This window comes from Hemiscyllium ocellatum, chromosome 44 (assembly GCF_020745735.1).
Source record: "Hemiscyllium ocellatum isolate sHemOce1 chromosome 44, sHemOce1.pat.X.cur, whole genome shotgun sequence".
NCBI lineage: Eukaryota > Metazoa > Chordata > Chondrichthyes > Orectolobiformes > Hemiscylliidae > Hemiscyllium > Hemiscyllium ocellatum.
In genome coordinates this window covers 31,248,438-31,262,888 of record NC_083444.1, presented here as the reverse complement: position 1 = coordinate 31,262,888, position 14,451 = coordinate 31,248,438, and the positions used below count along the sequence as shown (strand labels likewise).

Here is a 14,451-nt window from a genome sequence, read left to right as displayed (position 1 = left end):
GTGTGTTTGAATCCTGATTTATGAAACTCAGAGATGGGAGAAAGCGAAATTTAAAGGTGAAACAATTAATTTCTTGCGATGTGTCACAAAAAGGACAACGGAGAGAACACTTAGAATCGTGATATGGTTTCTGTAGTCACAATGCAAAATACAGACGACCACGATCACTAACAGAACAGGATGCTTGCAAGCAGCAATAAGTATACTAGCAGAGGAAATGTTCGGAAGAACAGCAAATGTACAATATCAGTACTCAGCTAACAGTGACAGACATGTGGGAGCTGAGAATGAGCTGAATCTTTCAGTTCGATGTCCTCAGAGTCTGTGGAGCTCCTTAAATGAGAATGTTGAAAACTGAGATTGATAGATTACGACAAAACATCAAAGTCTCGGGGGACAGTACAGGATATTGTCGAAATGTATGCTTCATTATCATTTTAGCTTAACATCGGCGACTTCACCAGCTTCCTCAAGGCAGTAACCAGTGCTGGGAACTAATACCAGTTCCCAGCCTCGGAGACAGAGAAACTGCGGCATAGCCGCCCAGATCCAACCGCAACTGGGGAAGGGAATGAGTGTGTGGAGTTATTCTTTGTCTCCAGTGATGCAATAGGTGACAGTGCGGTCCTTCTATGATGTATAGCGGTGCACGAAATTCTTAGGTTGAGTATGCTCCTGATCAAGGGAATAGTTGTCCCCGTTTATACTATCATAGCGATCTACAGTGCATCTTGCCAAGATAGCTGTGTGGCACAACTGGAGTGTCTTGAGCCCGTAACCTTGCAGTAGTGGGTTTAAAAGATGATCTTGCCATTTGGATCTGTGATTCCGACACTGGCGGTGGCAGCTGCTTTTGCTTGCATCAGATCAGCATCAGTTTCTTCCCACAGTAAAGACTTCAACCTGGAGAAGGTGGTGTTGGCGGTGATATTTTATACTAGTTGTCCTTGGGGACTTGGACAGCGAACCGGTAATGTTTAAGTTCGATGAACAAAACCTAGAATGCAAGCCCGACCTCAGGAACAGAGATCATGACTTTAATTTCCTGAACTCGCACTCATTCATGTCCCTTAGCAGGGGATTCTACCATCTTTACCCAGTCCTGCCTACGAGAGACTCCAGGGCCAGAAAAACATTATCTGACCCTTAATTCAAGAATCCCCGCCGTATGGGGAAGCAGGCTAGTCGGCCATTCCAGTCTGCATGGTCCCTCCGAAGGGCATCCCACCAGACCCCCCGCTATTCCCTATCCCATAAGCCTGAATTTCCCATTGTTGATCTCTTTAACTGGCACAGCTTTGGTCAGAAGGAGGAATAAAGACGCAAACATACAGACAACTTGCAGACTGCCCACAGACAGAGACCCGAGGCTGGGATCGCACGCAGGCAGCAACGAACAAGGGTGAAGAATAAATGTTGGCCTGACCAGTGGTACTCACACCCTGTGGGTGAATGAGAAACAATGAAAACACATTCACAACATGCAAAACAGCATTTATTTCTGAGTGGACACAATTTGAAAGGATCATTCACTCTGGGTAGAAAAAAGGACGCCGATACCACAGAGAAAGCAGGGCAGTGTGGGAACTGCTGGAAGGGATTCAGTTAACCACAGAAATGGAACCCCATTTAATCAGTAACACTGGGGAGAGGTGTGTGGGAAGGGATCACTGAGCAAAACAACCTCTGGAGACTCCAGCAGGATTACATATCCCATCAGGAATTGGATTATGCTGTCAATGCGGCTGTTAATCCCAACCAACTGTCTGTTCACTAGCGTCAGTCAGACAGTCATACAGCATGAGAACAGGCTGGTCATACCAACCAATCCGTGCTGAACATACTGCCAAACTACTCTAGTCACATCTGCCTCCTCTTGTACCCGCTGAGCGGTGATAATGCCCTTGTAGTTTTATTACTGTTTTGTTAATCCAAAAGCCCAGGTAATATTTTGGAGACAAAGGGTTCAGATCCTGGCAGGACAGATGGTGGAGTTTGAAGACTCTCGTGATGACCTGAATCAGTTGGTGTGGAAACTCCCACCTGATTCACTCATGCCAGTTCAGGAAGCAAACTGCCATAGTCATCTGTTCTATCCCACATGAAACTCCAGATACGTAATATTGTGGTTGACTCCTAACTGTCCTCTGGGAAATAACTGATGTACTAGGCATGAAAGAAAATATTTTATTTTAAAAATCCCATTTTCCCATTCATGGATGGATCCAATTTTCCTTTAAATGTTGCAAATGCATCCTCTTCCATCACTTCCTCAGCAAGTTAATTGCACACGTAAAACACCCTCTTTCAAAGAAATGCCTCACATGTCTTTTTTCTCTGAAACATATGCCCTCTCGCCTTGGAATCCCGCTTCTGGGCAAAGGCAGCTATCGTTAACTCTAGCTTACCTCTCAATAATTCATACACTTCTGTCAGGTCGCCGCTCAAACCCCTAACCTAGAGTGAAAACAGTCTCAACCAGGAAAAAGTGAAAACTGCAGATGAGAGACCAGAGTCGAGAGTGTGCTGTGCTGGGAAAGCACTGCAGGTCAGGCAGCATTTGAGGAGAAGGAGAATCGACGTTTCGGGCAAGAGCCTGATGAATGACACTTGTGTGAAAAGTTGATTCTCCTACTCCTCGCATGCTGCCTTACCTGTTATGGTTTTCCAGCACCCCAAACTCGAATCTGAAAATAGTCTCAGCCTATCCAGCCTTTCATTATAACTCAAATATTTCACAAATGGCAACATGTGTATATACCCTTTCTGAACCTACTCCAGCTGAATAATATCATTCCTCCAACTGGGCGAGCAGAACTGGACATAATATTCCGGAAGAGGCCTCATCAGTGTTCTGCAAAACTTCAACATAACGTCCCAACTCTTGTGCACAAAGGACTGAGCAATGAAGGGAAGTGTGTCAAAGGGCTTTTAACCATCCTGTCTGTGTGCATTGCAAACTACAAGGAATTATGTATCTGTACCCCGAGCTTCCTTGTTCTCCAACACTACGCAAAGCTCTACTCTTTTTGATGTACCAAAATGCAATACTTTCCATTTATCCAGATTGAACTCCATGTTACATTTTTCAGTCCATCGACTCGTTGGATTAAGATCTTTTTGAATCTTAGATAATCTTCCTTACTGTCTACAATTCTGATGTTGCCTGCAAACCTACGAAGCATGCCTGCAATGAGTTCCACTGTTTTCTCATATAGATCAATGATTCATATTTACTTGTAGTGCCTGTGATTTAGCAGTGTGCAGATCATACAACAGTTACTGAAAATGTGTTGCTGGTTAAAGCACAGCAGATCAGGCAGCATCCAAGGAACAGGAAATTCGACATTTCGGGCCAGAGCCCTTCCTGATGAAGGGCTCTGACCCGAAACGTCGAATTTCCTGTTCCTTGGATGCTGCCTGACCTGCTGTGCTTTAACCAGCAACACATTTTCAGCTCTTATCTCCAGCATCTGCAGACTGCACTTTTTACTCATACAACAGTTAATCATGCAATTAACCATGAGCACTCCCAACCTCGGAATTGCTTGTGCCTCTAAACCGTCATAGAATTACCGTGCATTCACCGGTTGTATCACTGGAGCCCTCGAGTATCTCTGCGACCTTATTCCCATCCCGACTTCCATTTGGATCTTCGCGACTGCGCCACTCAGTTCCACTGATTCTGGGGCTGGGAATTGGGAATATGTGGCAGCAGTGGTTACTGCCTTGTCGGGGGAAACTGGTGAAGGAGCCGATGTTAAACTGCATTGCTATTGAAGCGTACATTTCAACAAAACCTTCACTGTCCCCGGAGTCTTTGATATTTTGGAGAAATCTATTCATCTCAGCTTTCAGCATATTAATGATGGAATCACCACAGCCTCTGGAGGAACCAATGTTAAACGGTCAACCCATTCTGAGTTCCCACATATCTGCCACTGTTCGCTAAGCGCTGATACAGTGCATTTGGTGTTCTGCCTAATATTTCTTATGCTACTGTACTGCAGTAGTTAGCGTGCTTGTGTGTGGGATGCCGTGATCGTATAGTGGTTAGTACTCTGCGTTGTGGCCGCAGCAACCTCGGTTCAAATCCGAGTCACGGCAGTAATTGCTCCATCTGCCGCAATCTTTGTGAAACACAAAGGAATCGGTTGTCTTATCATGGCAATTTTCTCCAAGGTGATGATCTTTTCCCTTCAAATTCTGCTCGCTCACATCTCTGTGTTTCGTATGTCAGAATTCAAATCCACCCGTTCTCAGAGATTTCTCTCCCTCCTTCGATCACTAACTGAACTTTCCGGCCCACACCCCCGTTTCATTAATTTAGAGATGTCGGTTTTGGACTATGGTGCACTAAGTTAAAAACCACACAACACCAGGTTTCAGCCTACAAGGTTTAACTGAGCACTAGTTTTCGGAGCGCTGCTCTTTCATCATGTGGTTGTGGAGTCATTTCCTGTTTCATTCAGGCACTGCAGAATCTAACACTGACTCTCACATTGATACTGTTCACTCTGTGCTGCTGTGGTCACTGTTGCTGGGTAATGTGCCCCAACCCCACCATCGGGACCTGCAGACCAGTTGATCCATTTGCTTACCGCTGTTGTGAGGCAAATCATCAGTTTGCAGCTTTTACTGATGTGGACTTGCGATTATTGAGGGTCAAGCTCAGGAAAATGACACAGGACAATATCGAGGAAAAGCGACTTCATTGGGAAAGATTAGTTTCACGCGTTTTCTGCAATGGCCGAGCACTATTACCACTTGACTGTTAACTCAGACACCAAGCAAATGAACCAGGGACACAGGTTTGATTCCAACCATGCCAGGTGTTGGAATGGAGATTCAAAAAATATCTGGAATGACGAATCTAATAGCACCTATAAATCCATGGTCAATTGTTGAAAAGACAAAACCATCGAGTTCACTGATGTCCTTTGAGGAAGGAACCTGCCATTCTTACCTGTTGAGGCCTCGATGTGACTCCAATCTCATTGCAATACTGTTGAGTCTCAACTACCCGCTGTGCAATTAGGGACCGCAATCAATACTGCCGAGACAGCGACACCCTCATACTGTAACAGAATAGAAAAATAAATAATTCAGCTCTACCTAGATTACTGTGTGCAGTTCGGCAATTCACAGTATAGCAATGATGTGATGGCACTGGGAACATTGAAGGAGAGATTCACCGGGATATTGTCTGGGCTAAAGAGTATCATTTACGAGGAGAGATTGGACAGACTGGGGTTTGTTTGTCGCTGAGCAGAGGAGAGTGGAGAAGACAAGGCTGAGATGTACAAAATAATGAGGGATATGGATAGGGTAGACTGAAAGAAGCGTTTGTTATTTATGGAGGGATCGAACACTGGGGCCAAGAGATTTCGGGAAAAGGCAGAAAGGTTTGAGTAGATGTGCGGAAAGGGTCAGAGAGGTGGAAACCCTTCCAACCTGAAACAAACTGAGACTTTAATTTGCGATGCCAAAACATAAAAGACTATGGGCTAAACAATGGAAATCTTGATTCAGGTCGTTAAGCAATTGTGTTGGACAAGTGCAACCACAACAGGCTGAAAGGCCTCCTTCGATGTTGTTGCCCTCCACAGTATCGTGGTCAGTGTCCCCGCCTGTCACAGGGCTCAATTCTCCGCTGAGGGCATCGTAAAGGTTTTAAATCTGTGGCTCTGTTCCCCAGTGAAGGTTATTCATGCCTGGCCTTCCATTCTCGATTTGATATGTGACAGCAAGGACAGTGCTGTCTGAATCAGCGTGGAGATGGACTGCAACTCCTGGGGAGAGAGAGTGTCAGTGAAAGTGCAAACACGTAACTTCTGCAAACTGCACATTGTGTTTGTGTTGGAATGAAAACCATTGTATAGAGTTGTTCCTGACTGATGTGTTTATTTATAACAGGAATCTGAGGAAGAAAACAGAGTAAACCCATTCAGATCTGAGCGCAGAAACATTTCCAGAAGCACTAATGAGGTTGTACAGCGCAGAATCGCGTTTGGATGCATTGAATTCGGGTTGATGGGCGCAGCTTGCTTTCACTCGGCTGAGTTACCAGTGTGTAAAACCATGAAACATGATACAGACAGTGTTCAATGTGATGGTATATTTGCTCAGTGGTTCGCACTGCTGTTACGTCTGTAGGTTAGGTAGATTGGCCGTGTTAAATTGCGCTGATGTGTCCAGAGAGTGAATTCAGGAAGTTGAGTGAATTACCCATGGGTAACGCAGTGATAAGGTCAGCAGTCACACGATGCCAGACTTTATTCCAGTGGATTTATTTGAAATCACAATCCAGAGGCCTGTGGGGATAGAGACGGTAACTAGGTCTGGTTGAGATGCTGTTCAGAGTGTCCCCACAGGCTCGATTGGCTGCATTGTACTTTCCGCATTGTAAGGAATCTGTGATTCTCTCAGAGAGGACACTGCCAGCGTTTACTGGGCTGCTAAGACATTAGAGACGATGCTGGTGGCATTTACTGGGGATGGGATTTTATTTATTTGTGTGATGGAAAATTTGAAACTGAACCAAGGAAAACCGAATGGAAATTTTGCACAGCAATTGAGGTTTGGACAGAGTAAATAGGTGGTAAATTCACGCTTTCAAGTTCGTAATTTTCTGAACGTCAGGCTTTCAAAACCATCGATGTCGGACAAAGAAATAACGGGAGCTGAATTTCTATCACTCAGAGAATCCGATTCCAAAATATTTGGAAAGGCACGTTTAGAGACACAGAAGCAGTGAGTTTCACCAGGAGAGAGACAGCCTGTGGCCAGGTAAAAGTGTAAAAGTTGGGTGTGGGGGTGGGAAGGTGCGAGGAAACAATGTCTGATTTGGACGACTTTAGATGTAAAGATAGCTCAGAAACGTATGCAGCTGATTAAGATTCAGCAAAAACTCAGAGTTTTGAAACACTTCCGTTAATATTCCAGATGAAGCATTATAAATGGAACTGAGCAGATTTTGTATATTGTCAAGGAAAGATATTCCATAATGAATAGGAAGTGACCCGTCTCTTGGAGATCGATTTCCTGCTTTAAGCCCATGCCTCAAAGATGGGAGGACAATCGCCATGATGTTGGGTTCATTTGATACCCACTGAAATTTGCCAACGTAACATCAAAACTGGCATCTTGTTTTGTAGTTTAACCTTCTGTTTTTCTCATCAGTATTTTATTTAAGCTGAAATAAATTCGGAGCAAAATTGAATACAATATTAAACGTTCCAATGTTATTAATCCATTTCACTTCCGGTCATTGCAATGTACAGAGTGAGGTTGCAGCAAAATTAATAAAATGAAATGAACAAAAAACATTTCCGGGAATTTTACCCAGTTCAGGTGCAACCATATGAGAAAGACCGTCGAGCGAAAACATCACCTTCACTTCTCTCTCCATATATACTTCTTCATGTGAGAGAGAAACTGAAGAAATTATGCGTCAAGACTAAATGTGCGTGTGAATGTGACGGGAATTTCATGTTTGCTGGTTCATTCTGAGACAGTTTCGACTCGGAAAGAATCAAGGACAGGTATTCCTTCCAAGGACGAGGTCAATTCCTTGGACTTTGCTGGTATTATTATTCCGTTGAAAGCAGAAACATAATGGTGTGCATCCGATTCATCTCAGGGAATTTCTTATCCCCTAGGTGCATCATATGTAATCCTGATGTGGTCACATGTGAGCCCCTTTGCAGTGGGCTGAAGTGGCCCAGAAGTTAATGCGACGGGTTGGTCTTACATTGTGCATGTGTGAATTTGAATCCTACTCTGGCTGTTACTTCTATCAAACGCAGCTGTGGTTTCCCTTTGTGCCTCGTATCTTTAATATACATTGGATGTGGAATCTTGCTCTTGCCCTTCATTGCACCGGAGATTTGTGATAAATCGATACCACATCAAGGTCGAAATAAAGCAATTTTATTCTGTTGTAAGTTAAATTGGGATAATGAAATGGAGTGCAACATTTCTTTCCTCATTTCATTCCCTCTTGACTTCCTCTAAATTTACATCACATGAAAGAGAAACAAATAAGGAGAGATCGAGAGCAATACATTATCCAGTGGGATTGTGAATGAGTATTTTGGTGTAACAGTCCACACAAAGGTCTGAGCAATATTTCAAATAATCAATTGTAATTGGAACAGCAGAAGACTTCTCCAATGAAACAAACCTTTCATTCTTTCACAAACTATTGCTGTGTGAATCACACCGCGAACCATCATCCAGTATGATCACCAAGTTGCCAACAACATTAGATCCACCAATTCCCTTTAGCAATCACAGCTTCTGCACCTACCCATCTGTGGTGTACCCAGTGTCATTTGTTGTCTACAGGCCATGGCACATTTCTTATTCATGAGCTTATGAGCCTAGTTCCTGACCCATCTGATCAGTTTGAGAAACCTTTTCTATCACTTCATCCCATCCCCTCAGAATTCTAACTTATCAATAAAATAATGCGTTCGAGCAAATGATATAGGATTCGAAGTTGGCCATTCAATCCATCGATTATGCTCCACCATTGAACGAACTCATGGCTGATCTGACAATCCTCAACTCCATTCTCCTGCATTACCTCGACAAAGCTTCATTGTCTTTCTGATTAAATATCTGCCTGGCACAGTTTGAAAATATACAACAACTCAGCCTCAACAGCAGTTTCGATAAGGAGATCCACCGATTCACTGGCCCCTGAGCAAAGAAATTACTCCTAATGTCTGAACTAAATTGGCAATAACTAATTCTGAGTTCATGTCCTATGGTGCTCCTCATACCACAGGGTAAACCACCTGCCCATATCTACCCTGTCCAGATCCTATGAATATTGAACGATTATAAATGTTATTATGTGATTATAGAGCTCCCCTCCACCTCCTCTGTTTCAAGGAGAATAATTCCAGCCTAACCAATCATTCCACGAAGCTCCATATTCTCCAATGTTGACAACATGTTCGTAAATCCCTGCTGTCCCCTGCAGCGTCCTCACATGTTATTAAGGCAGGTGGAGAAATTTCTGTGAGGCAACGGTTGAAATTTCAAGCACAGAAGGGCAGTGGAACTTGAAATCAGACAGCGACTGGAATCAGATTGGTCCACACAAGGACGAAATACAGTAACGATAAATATGACAAATGAGAATCTGATCATACCGTATTGACATTCAATGGCTTTACTGTCACCTAATTCCCCTGTGTAATCGTCCACGGAGCTAGTATTTATGTAAAATGGATTGAGACTGGCTATATAAAAATTTTGAGAGCAAACACATGTCCGTTAGTAGACAGTTTTTGATTATAAACTCAACTCATTGTTCCGTGAATCCTACACTGTTTGCAAGGCACAAATGGGATGTGGTACAGAACTCTCTCCATTTGCCTCGATGGGTGTAACTTCAATAATACTTAAGGGACTGGACACCATCCACGACACTGCAGTCACTTGATTGTACCCTATTTAATAACTGAATATTTATTCACTTCACCGCTGAGGCACAATTGCAGCAGAGTGCACCAAATACACGATGCACTGGAGTAAGTCATCCGGACATTTTTGACAGAACCTTCAAAGCTCAACAGCTGTACTGACTGTAAGGACATGGTTGGAAGATGCAACGAAACACCACCATTTTCAAGTTCCCCTCCAAGGCCCATAGCACCCTGACTTGGAAATGAATCAGTGATAAACTCATTGAGTGGTGAAGCAGTCTTGTTGGGCAAAGTTTCATACTTCAGCCCCCCCATCTTTTATCTTAAATTTAGTAAATGTTGATTTATGCGGTGACCGGACTTGGGCTCAGACCTTCAGCTATGCCCTAAACTGGTGATTGCTGAAGTTCTACTATCATTCACAGTCTCTGGTCAACAATAGATAATATCCAAAAATCCTCTTAATAAACTGATTCCCATCAAGATGAAAGTAGTGCTGGAGAAGCACAGCAAGTCCAGCATCAGCTGAGGAAAAATCAGTGATTCAGACAAAAGGCCTTCATCAGGAACGAGACTGGGAGCATATGGGATGGAGAGATAAATGGGAGGGGTTGGATCTGGGGAGAAGGTAGCTGAGGGTGCAATAGGTGGATGGAGGAGGGGGCGAAGGGGATATGTCAGAGCGGAGGGTGGAGCGGATAGGTGGGAATGAAGATACACAGGTGGGACAGGTCAGGAGGACGGTGCTGAGCTGGAAGGTTAGAACTGGAGTAAGATGAGGGAGTGGTCTTGAGGAAACTGAGAAAGTCCACGTTGATGCCATGGGGTTGAAGGGTCCCGAGAAAGAAGATGAGGCGTTCTTTCTCCAGGCGTCATGTGGTAAGGGACTGGTGATGGAGGTGGGCCAGGACCTGCATGTCCTCGGGAGAGTGGGAGGGGGAGTTGAAATCGTTGACCATGGGACAGTGGAGTTGATTCTTGCAGTAGTCCTGGATATCTTCTCTGAAGTGCTCTGTCAGAAGACATCCGGTCTCCCCAATTTAGAGGAGACCGCATCTGGTGCAGCAGATACAACAAATGACACGTGTGGAACTGTAGGTCAACCTTTGATGGATGTGGAAGGCTCCATTGGAGCCTTGGACATAGGTGAGTGGGTAATGTGGGTGCAGATTTTGCATTTCCTGCGGTGACAAAGGAAGGTGCCATGAGGGAATTGACGCCCATTGGAGGGTGTGGACTTGATTAGGGAGTCACGAAGGGAAAGGTATTTGATGAAAGCGGATAGGTTTGGGGAGGGAAATATATCCCTGGTGGTGGTGTCAATTTAGAGGTGGCAAAAATGTCGGCGGATGATGTGATTTGTGCAGAGGTGGGTGGAATGTAAAATGAGTACCTTCCTCTCTCCATGTTCTGCCGTTGTTGTGTTCGGAGGTCTGGGGTTCATGGACAGAGGTGCGGGACATGGATGAGATGAGTTAGAGGGTATCTTCAACCACTTGGGAAGGGAAGTTACGGTCTAAAAGAAGGAGGCCATCTGGTGTGTTCTGTGGTGGAAGTGATTCTCCTGGGAGCAGATGCGGCACAGGCAGAGGAGTTGAGAACACAGGATAGCATTTGTGCAGGAAGTCGGGTGGGAGGAGGTGTAATCCAGATAGTCAGTGGGTTTGTAAAAAATATCAGTAACACTGACCTCCAGGGATATTTTTCCATCCCCACCTCTATCCACTTTCATCAAAAACCATTCCCTCCACGACTACCTAGTCGATCTGTGCCCTCCAATCACCAATCCTGCCCTCCCAGCACCTTCTTCTGCCAACGCAGGAATTGCAAAACCTGCGCCCACATACACCCCCACCTCCGCTCAATGCCCCAAAGAAACCTTCCATATTCATCAAACTTTCACCTGCGCTTCCACACATGTCATTTATTGCATCTGTTGCTCCCGATGGGGTCACTGGACACTTTCTCGTAGAGCGCTTCAGAGAACATCTTCATGACATCGGCAACTATCATCCCCCACGCCCTGTGACTGAACACTTCAATGCCCCCCCCCCAACCCCCGCCACTCTCCAGAGGACATGCAGGTCCTGGGCCTCCTCCACCGCCAGTCTATCATCACCCGTCGCCTGGAGGAAAAACGTCTCATCTTCTACCTCATGACACTTCCTCCCCATGGCATCAATGTGGATTACACCAGTTTCCCCATTTCCCCTGCCCTCCCCAACCTTGCCCTAGTTCCAACATCCAGCTTGACACCATCCTACCGACCTGACCCACCTGTCTATCTTCCTTCCCCCTGATCTACTGCACCATCTTTTCCGATCTAACATTCTTATCCCCACCACCATCTACCTATTGCACTCTCAGCTGAATTCTTCTAAGCCCCACCCCTTCCATTTATCTCTCCAACCTCGAGGCTTCTAGCCTTAATCCTGATGAAGGCCTTTTGCCCAAAACGTCAATATTTTCCTGCAACTCGAATGCTGCCTGACTTGCTGTGGTTCTCCAGCACTGCTCTAATATTGACTGATCGTCAGCATCAACAGTACGCACTTCTGTCCAATTGATTCCCCTGTCCATTGATCTTCTGTGATCAGGAATGTCCACTCCCAGATCTCTTTGTCTGTCTACGTCACACAGAATCTCACTGTTATTGTTTCTTCTCCCCAATTTCGTGAACATTCATTGATCTGGATTCAATTCCATTCAGCATTTTATCTTTCCACCTGATTGATACATCACTGTATTCTCTGACATTCTTCATCATAGTCAACTACACGACCATTTGTTACATCATCAGCAAACCTCTGAATCATGGCAATTACAACTAAGTCTAAATCATTGGTCTACATCAGAAAACAGCGGAACTCCACTGGAAACACGCATCCAGACGTGGTTCATTGCTGGTTTGGATTAACAGCTTCAATAACAGCAGAATCGAACTCCGGCTGTCATTTGTAAACTTGCTGCTGACTCTCTCCGTTGGTCTTCTGAGTGATCACTTCTCACATATGGGAGTGGCGAATGACCTGTGCGCACTGTGACTGAGCAATTGAGTTTACACCTCAGCGGGTAATTGAATCCGTTCTTGTACTCACCCCATGGCCCTAACTTCTTGGCGCTGCTGGTATCCTTGTGTCTATTAAGTTTAACAATCAGTTGAATTCGAGTCCACACAGGCACGATTCCTATATTCCCCGTTGTTCAACTATTATTCTACCACGGAATGTGGCTATCATTGGTCTGAAGAGCATTTGTTGTTCATTCTTAATTCACCTTGAACTGAGTCAGAGGGCATTCATGGGTGAATCACGTTGTTGTGGGTCTGGATCACATATTGACAGGACTCGTTATGTTTGGCAGATTTCCCTTTCGACGGGACAGGATTGAATGAGTGTTCAGTAAACTAAAGTTACTATCTCTGCTCCTACGATTGGGTTTATTTTTGAGATTTTATTCATCGAATTTAAATAACAGCAACTGCCACGTTACAGTAACCAAAGAATGACATTGTCAATTCAGATCATTCCAGAGAGAATACGATGCATTTCTGTGTTGGAATGGAAGCAATGCACGCTGTATTAGGGTATTTTCGGGAGCAAGAGACTGATGTGGAGACGATGTGAGCAAAAACAGTTCTTACTGTCAAAGTGACAAAATGCCGCTGTTTTAAGGAAAATATCTGAGAATGCTTTCGATTCACCAGCTTCTCAGTGAAAGCTCCAGCACGCTCCCTCTGAGCCAGTCAGGATAATGGAGGATCTGGGAAAATTTCACCAAGAATGGTCAGTCACAGCAAAAGTAAGGAAGTCGTTCGTTTCTGCAGTGTTTCACAATACTACCTTTCCCGTGAGCAGTCGAACAGACTTAAATGATTGTGCCACAGACTGCGAAGGCAAGCTCCGCTAAAAAGTAATCCTTTAAAACCGTTGTAGGCAACACAACGTTATTGGGGTACACCGCGTGGAAACAGACACTTCGCTGTATCTCATCCATGCTCACCTCTCAGCCAAAATTAAACAAGTCCCATTCCCCAGCATTTGGCCTCAATCCCTCTCAACCCATCCTATCCAGAAACTGATCCGATTACCTTTGCATTTTTCTGAGTGCAATCGCCTCCTCCAATTCCTCTGGTAGCTCATTCCATACACGCACAACCTTGTGTGTGGGAAATGTGCCTCGGGTCCTTTGTCAATTTCAGACCACTCACCTTAAACCTATGCTCTCGAGTTTCCAACTCACCCCAGCTTGGGTAAAACTCGTAAATACTCAGTTTACAGCCCTTCCATAAAATCATTTCGCAGCCGTGACGCTGCCGGGAAAGTTGTCCCAGCCTATTCCACCTCACTCTACAGTGCAAACATTGACCACATCCTTGTCTATATTTTGTCACCAATTTCACGTCCCCCTTTTGTTTTTTAACTTTTTCAAGATGTCAATTACCCTGGACAACAATGAGCTATTGGAAAAAGAAAGGTGAAACGGAAAATGTCTTCAACTTTCAGTGCTGGCTGTCACAGAGCCGCAGCGCGACCGCCCGCGGCTTGTTTCTGTAGTGTAGTGGTCATCACGTTCGCCTCACACGCGAAAGGTCCCCAGATCGAAACTGGGCAGAAACTGCTTTGTTCTTCAACTGCAGCCTTTTACATGGACTTTCTTGCTTGCTGCAAATCTGCCTTCGAAATTGCTCGAACAAATCTGCTCTCTTCGTGAAATGTAATGCAATTCCATTCAATCAGTTTGCAAAGCATTGTAAAGTTTTTCTCCAACCTGGATCTGATCATATGACATTTTGTTTCAGAGTGTAGTTACCGCGTTCTGAATCTTGCACAAAAAGCAATACCGCATTTGCATTCCTTGCGCAGGCGGGCCGGTTCAAAGACAGGGAAGAAGCTGATGCGCTGGCGTCACAGTGCACCACGGATTCCTGAACCAGTCTGTCTGTCAAATGTCGCCCAAAGTCGTCTCTGAAAGGCCTCATTTGGAAGCTGTCTGTCGTTATTCAACGTGC

The 14,451-nt window shown here is 44.8% G+C and overlaps 2 non-coding genes across 2 annotated transcripts; both read left to right on the top strand.

Moving 5' to 3' along the window:
- Positions 1 to 4,035: 4,035 nt before the first annotated feature.
- On the top strand, positions 4,036 to 4,107 carry trnah-gug (transfer RNA histidin (anticodon GUG)). The gene has a single exon. It is a non-coding gene; the product is annotated as a tRNA-His (tRNA).
- Positions 4,108 to 13,986: 9,879 nt separating this feature from the next.
- On the top strand, positions 13,987 to 14,059 carry trnav-cac (transfer RNA valine (anticodon CAC)). The gene has a single exon. It is a non-coding gene; the product is annotated as a tRNA-Val (tRNA).
- Positions 14,060 to 14,451: the final 392 nt, after the last annotated feature.